A 7,577-nucleotide genomic window follows, 5' to 3' on the forward strand; every position below is an offset into this window, starting at 1 on the left:
AGGGAATCACGAAAGATTCCGATAAGTCATCGAGTGGTTGACCAGCTTTCGTCGCATCATGACAGTCAGTTTTCGGCTTTCTCTACTGAGGTGTTTGACCGGATGAACCGGAAACACAATCATAGTAGTTCTCCCTTTACTACCCTAGCCGATAGAGCGGAACGTAAGGTAGTAAGCACAGGAGCAGGGCAACCCAACTATTGAGACAAGACATGATTCGGAGCTGATGCATATAAGGCCAAACTCGCGACGCCGGAGTATGTTGTAAAGCTGTTCGGACTTGTTGGCAACTCTTTTTGTTCCCATCCCGAGCCCCTGGCAAGTTATGTCAGGGTGCGTGTGTGAAATAACCAGAGGAGCAAAATTCAGTTCTTTAAAGGAAAGCGAATACTAGATACGGATTACGTTCACTAGAACCTGAGTGATATGCCACTCGTAGTTTTGTATATAATAACGCCACAACCCCAGCTATTTGACAAGCCAGGGGTCGATGGCTGAGGAAGAAGGCACTTTACAGGCTCACAAAATAGAGAGTGCGGTCTACAAAAAGTTGTTTTGGACCTCCTATCGCACGTCTGCGCCACCTTTCCTCGATGAAGGGGCTCCCTAAAAGGAGTAGCCTTTAGGTGAATGTACAAACCTGAACTCCGATAGAGTTGGTGAGATGACCATCCTGCGAGTCACCTGTGGTCAAAGATAATGAAAAAGAAAGAGTAGTTAGAAAAGAAAAAAAGAAGGAGGTTGTGGGAGTACTTGTAAGCCCGTCCGTATTGTGCTTCCGCCGATGCCCATGGTATTTTAAGTGCATAGTTATGTATGCGAGGTATAGATTTCGTAGGTGTATGAGGCGGGTGGCGGAAGCCGAACTGCTAGTCCCACTGCAAAATTGGTCGGTCCAGCTGAATGGAGACCGGCGGCTTAATGGCCGACAAGGCATGAAGTTTAATAAGACAGCGTTGTGATTCGGCTGAAGTAACCGTAGTATGATCCTCAGTCCGGAAGGAGTGCTTCTCATGCTCCCTTGTAGAGGTGTGTGTCACGTATACCATGTTCACTGTTTTTACTTCGGGGGGAAATTGCTTTTGACCCCCGGTATTTGGTTGGTGAGTCTCTTCGTCATCGCTATCACCAGGCGGCCTCTTCCCCTTGTGTTCGGCGTTGACCTTGCCAGCCTGCTTGAAGAGCCAACAACTTCTGTTGGTGTGACTAGCTGGTTTATCGGGGTTGCCATGAATCTGGTAGGGCCGATCCAATATCTTGTCTAAATTCGATGGTTCGTCTCTGTTTGCCTTGAATGGCTTTTTCGTTGACCGAGTTAGGGGCTGCTGAATCCGGTGTTGACCGTTGTGTCGCGCGTTCTTTCATTATCATTATGACGTTTGTGTTTGCTGCGTCGTGGTTTGCCATTGCCGTCTCGGACTTCGGAAGTGCCCGAATCACTGGCGCTATTGCTTCTACGAGCAAGCTAGTTGTCTTCTCTGGCACAAAAGCGGGTCATTAGAGTGGTAGGGCTGACATGGATTTTGGTTTTTCTTGACCGATGTGGCGGGCGAGCCACTCGTCCCGGACGCTGTGTTTGAAGGCCGCTAGGGCTTTCGCGTCTAGATAGTCGACGATTTCGTTCTTTTTAACTAAGAACCTAGTCCAGAGCTTCCTAGCTGACTCTCTGGGCTGCTGGACGATGTGACTTAAGTCATCGGCATCTCGTGGTCGGACATATGTACCTTGGAAGTTGTCGCGAAAGGCGTCTTCCAAATCCTCCCAACTGCCAATAGAGTTTTCGGGTAGAGCGTTTAACCAGTGCCAAGCTGGCCCTTTGAGTTTTAGTGGGAGGTATTTGATGGCATGAAGGTCACCTCCGCGGGCCATGTGGATATGGAGAAGGAAATCCTTGATCCATATCGCGGGATCAGTTGTTCCATCATATGATTCGATATTCATGGGTTTAAACCCTTCTGGGAATTCGTGCTCCATTACTTCATCTGTGAAGAAAATAGGCTGTGCGGCACCTCTTTGTTGGGCCACATTGTGACTTAGCTCCGATGGAGTCCGTCTGCAGTTTTCGTCCCGGGTGTGACTAGGTTTGTCACGTGTGAATAGATAGTCGTTGTCACGTGTCGGGGCACGTCCTCGTGATCCATAGATCGATCTGGTATGTCCTGTTGTATTGTCCAGGTCCTGCTGAAGGTCATATGTGTGACCACGAGCTGTGTTGTCTCTACCTTTACGGTGAGGTGGGGCGGGCAGGTGTTCGGCTTGAGTTGCCGCTTTGTCCCGACCGCATGGTGGTTAGTTAGCCGCATTGTGCGGTGATGGTATGGGCTCCGGTGCCTCGTCATCGAACTAAGGTAGAAATTTGTGCTTCGGGTAAATTTTGGCTGGGCAATTGAGGCCGTATTCTTCGGCTTCTAGGACATCAGTCCATCTATCGTTGAGAAGATTCTAGTCAGCTTGAAGATGCTGCTGCTTCTTTTTCAAGCTCCTTGCAGTGGCTATTAGCCGGCGCTTAAAGTTCTCCTGCTCCTGAGGTTCCTCAGGCACGATAAAATCCTGCCTGCCGAGGCTCACCTCATCCTCGGAGAGTGGAAGATAATTACTGTCCTCCGAGTCATCGTTCATGGCCTGCTCATCAGGGCTAACTTGTCGTTTTCCCTATCGTCCTGTTCGGCAGTTTGTTCGTCGGGATCTTCTCTGTCTTCGGCACCGTCCGGAGTGTTATTGTCTCCCGTGCCAGTGTTGTTGTCTTTGCTGCGGCGTGATTTAGAGCGGCGCCGCTGACGGCGGCGCTTTGGTTCTGTCTTAGGACGTTCATCCTCAACTGGATTCTCTTTGTCATCACCACTGTTTTCTTTTGGTGCATCCACCATGTATACGTCATATGAGGAGGTGGCCGTCCATCATCCGGTAAATGGCGGGTTTCGGGCCTCCTCTTCTCCTGCATCGTCGTTCATATCATCGATGTCTTCTGTGCCGTAATCGAGCATGTCGGTTAGGTCCTCGACAGTGGCTATGAAGTGGGCGGTGGGTGGGAAACGAAATTCTCCGTCACCAGCCTCCAATTCGATCCGGATATAATGCAGCTGAGAGTCCCCCACCAGGGATAGATTTTTTAGTGAGTTTAGCACGTCACCCAAAGGCGAGTGTCGGAAGATGTCTGCGGAGCTGAATTCAATGATCGGTGACCGATCAAGCTCGACGTACGCGGATGCACAAGGTTCGGAACCTGCAGCCGGAGACGAGTCCATGGTTCCAGTGACACAGATGTCACTTGAAGTTAGGTCTGTGTGCGGCTCCAACGCCACTGAGTCTGCGGCTTCCGCGGAGGGATTGAGCTTCCCGTCTTCAGATGGCGCGATCTGCTCTGGATCTACAGCCAGAGCAGCTACAGGTACTATCTCCTGGGTATGGTCCGATGACAGATTTACGTCATGTTCATCGTGGTAGCAGGGAGCGGCTGGCGTGGTCTCGAATCTGTCGAAGATCACGTCTCCGCGAATATCCATGACGTAGTTTAAGCTTCCAAATCGGACCTGATGGCCAGGGGTGTAGCTTCATATCTGCTCCAGATGGCCAAGCGAGTTGGCCCGCAGTGCAAAGCCGCCGAATACAAAGATCTGTTCGGTGAGGAAGGTTTCCCCTTGGGCAGCATTGTTGTAGATGATTCAAGGAGCCAACAAACCTTTTGATGATAGCACAGTGGAACTCTCAATGAAAGCACCAATGTTGGTGTCAAACCCGGCGGATCTCGGGTAGGAGGTCCCGAACTGTGTGTCTAAGGTCGATGGTAACAGGAGACAAGGGACACAATGTTTACCTAGCTTCGGGCCCTCTCTATGGAGGTAATACCCTACTTCCTGCTTGATTGATCTTGATGAATATGAGTATTACAAGAGTTGATCTACCACGAGATCGTAATCGCTAAACCCTAAAAGTCTAGCCTGTCTGACTATGATTATGAGGATATCCATCTACGGAACTAGCCCTCTGGTTTATATAGAAACCGAATGGATCTAGGGTTACATAAGGTCGGTTACAGAGAAAGGAATCTTCATATTCGGATGCCAAGCTTGCCTTCCACGTCAAGGAGAGCCCCATCCAGACACGGGTAGAGTCTTCGGCCTTTGTATCTTCACAGCCCATCAACCCGGCCCATGTCTAATAGGTCGGATGCCCGAGGACCCCTTAGTTCAGGACTCCCTCACTCGTAAGTATGTTTGTTCCTCCATACAGCTAGGCTTTGATAGTTATGGCATGGATGAAGAAGTCGTCCACCATACCGAAGGTGATTGGTGTTGAGATACCGGTGCAGGAACCGGGGTTGTACTATTTTTCACCACCAAGGCCGTCGCGGACCACATTAGGGATGTACCTGTATCAAGAATTCGCGCATGTTGAAGAAGTGGTCAATCCATCAATCGAAGTCATGTCGCCGCCGCTAGTGCCAGGGTCCATCGACAATGTCCATTAAAGGAGTCAACGTCAGACTTTCCCCGTGTTGCTCAGAACAATGGATGGCACAGGGCCTACTGCATCGCGCAGCGGAGGCCACTGCTTCTTTGGGAGAGGAGGCAGGGCTGGCTGCCTAGATGTGCTCTAAATTGAGGTAACAACTGAATCTTGTTAGATAATAGTTAAATCCGAGCTATCGATGTGAAGCACTGATGTGACAGTACATTTGATTGTGACATGTTCTATTTTTGTACCTGAACTTTTTTTAGAATGGGTTGTACGTCAACTTAATTTGCTAGCAGAACTTATTGTGTTGTCTGTCTATTTTCTTTGGACAACATTCAAGATATTTCCTCGTCATTGATAAAGACGATGAATCGTTATGTACGAGTTCATTGATTTCAACATAGCCCTACCTGTAGCGATCCACTGCTTCCACCCTGATTGTGCCTCCTGCATGAAATTTTTGTATGCAAGTTCAGTGTGCTATGATGTTTATATGATTGTGTCAACTATATAAGTTTTTACTAAGCATCAACAATGCATATGGTTGAAAGATGTATTTACGAGCATCGACCGATGGGTCTCTCTCTCACTCACACACACACGCACAAGTGGGACCCGTTGAATTATTTCTTCGCTCGTGATAGTTTTTAATTAGGTTCCACTGTCCTCTAACTTTTTTCTTAAGTTATTAATTGAGCTCAGTGACTTTGAAACGTTGTACAGAAGCCTTGTTTGGGCCTTTCCGGCTTCACTAAATGTGGGCTGAGTAGCCATGTAAAGTTGTACTATACTACACATGCCTTTTTTTAACATCAGCAATGCAACTGGGCTGAGAGTTGTACACAATATTCGGGTCAACTTGTTATTCTCCGTCCCGCTGGGCTGCAAATCTTTCCTAGGAGGGATGCATTAGGCTTAACATGAAAATGGGCTTTAAGAAATAATAAATGGGCTATAATTATGAAAACTGGGCAGTAACTATAAAAAATGCACCAAACACTTAATTAGTTTAAAAAATTATTTTTTTTTATTTTGAAAATTTTAATTTCATTACTTGTTGCGCGCGCAATATTTCATTGGATTTTTACGTCTCGCATAGGGGCTCGGTCGACTTCAGTAAGCAGCAACAGTGATTGATTGCTCGGGTTCAGTTAGCAGTAGTAACGAAGGAATTTCTCGGGTTCAGTCAGCAGTGAATGAATCGCTCGGCTTCAGTTAACAGCCAAGGGATCGACCGCTCGGGTTCAGTAACGTGCGATTTCTCCGGGTTCAGTTATCCAACGCCTCGCACACGCGCGCATACACGAGATAAACGCGCAAACCATAGTGCATCGCTCGGCCCCGACCACCAACCATAACTAGGAACTCTGTGATATTTTCCTCGCCCTCGCTTCTACCACGATTTTTTCCATCATGGACGGCCCAAAGAATGTCATGCAGCTGCGTCTCTAGCCCACCTAGGACAAAAAGCCCATTTTCTGTCATGATTTTTTTCATAGAAGTAGGAGCCCACCACATCTATGATGATACCGGGTTTTGTCACAATTATCATCATAGAAGTGTCATAAGCATGATAGAAAAAAATTCATTCGGCCCAAAATGTCACGAATGTGTCTTTTTTTGTAGTGATGCTTCATGGCTAAAGACCCCAAGGTATCACACCCCGAGTATGTTGATTTCAATAGTGATGAAGATGATTTGCTAGGTGATGATGATTTACATGTTGACCACACTAGTGATGAAAACTATGATGAAATTGCTAGTATTCATGCTAATCTAGGTGAAACAAATGACAATGATAAGAAGGAGATTGAGCGTCTAACTAAAGAACTAAACACTCTTAAGTTAGCTTATGAAAAAACTCTAGAGGATCATAGAGAGCTCCTAAAGACTCATGAGAAGCTGCGCTTCGAGGAGCTAAATTTAGAGCAAGAGCATGAGTTCTTAAAGGCTATCAATGATGATCTTCGAAAGAGGGTTCTTCTTATCTTGCCAAACGTCTCCTCTTGTCTACATATAAGCCACAAGTAAAATCTAGCAATAAGAACAAAAAGGATTCTTCCTCTAGTAGTAACAATAACCATGTTCAATCCAATATTGTTGCTTCTAGTAGTTCTGTTGATTCCACTAATGATTCTCTTAGCCAAGTTACACATGAGCAAGAAAATAGCTTATTGAAGGGAATTATAGAGAAAGGTGTTTACAAGAGCCTTGCCAGAAGTAAGCAATTTGAGGAAATTGTACGCAAGCAAGGGGGGCACCGGAAGAATCAAGGTGTTGGTTTTGAGCGAAGGTTCAATGCCAATGGAGTTGAGTGGGAAGAAGATCAATATCCCAAGACAAAGTTTATTCCTCAACAAGAGAAGTATGACCCCACTTCTTTCAAAGGAACATAAGCTCAAGATGATCTTCCACAACAAGACCACAAGATATAGGGCAAGGACAAGCTTCAAGAAGATATTGATTGATTTGAAGAAGATCCTAAGGTCATGGTCAAGTGGGTTCCCAAGACTACATCAAGTTCTACTTCATCAAGTATGACTACAACTCCAAGGATTCCCATCAAGTTGATGTGGATCCCAAAGAAGAAGAACTAGAGATTTCTTGAGGGTGACTCCGCCAACATACTTCACTCATATTCATTTTTTCAAGTACAAGTGCAATCAACTTTCATATCTTGCACTAGTTCATGGAGTCACAAACCCTCTTGTTGGTAAGACAAGGGACAAGGTAATCTAATGCTTTCATGGACATCACCATATGTGTGTTACACTCTAAGTCTATGGATATCCTTGTATGTTCCTTGTGTGACTAACCCATGTAGGTATCGAAAGTGCAACTCTCCAATGGATTGCTCCAAATGATCTACATAAACATTGAGCATCCACATATTCAACATTACATGAAGTCGTCATCGACAAAATCCAGGGTTAGTTCATCCCTCTAAGGGGGGATATCACATATAGGGGGGCTTTGCTCTAAAAATTGAGCTAAAGCAACTCTAATGATGTGAACACAACAATCCTTTATGTAAAAGTGGTAACCCCACTTGTTCTTAAATGATGAGTATGACCTATGATTAAATGTTCTCATTTGACTCCTCCATCAATATATTCATATAT

Source organism: Triticum aestivum, chromosome 5A (genome assembly GCF_018294505.1).
Source record: "Triticum aestivum cultivar Chinese Spring chromosome 5A, IWGSC CS RefSeq v2.1, whole genome shotgun sequence".
Taxonomy (NCBI): domain Eukaryota; kingdom Viridiplantae; phylum Streptophyta; class Magnoliopsida; order Poales; family Poaceae; genus Triticum; species Triticum aestivum.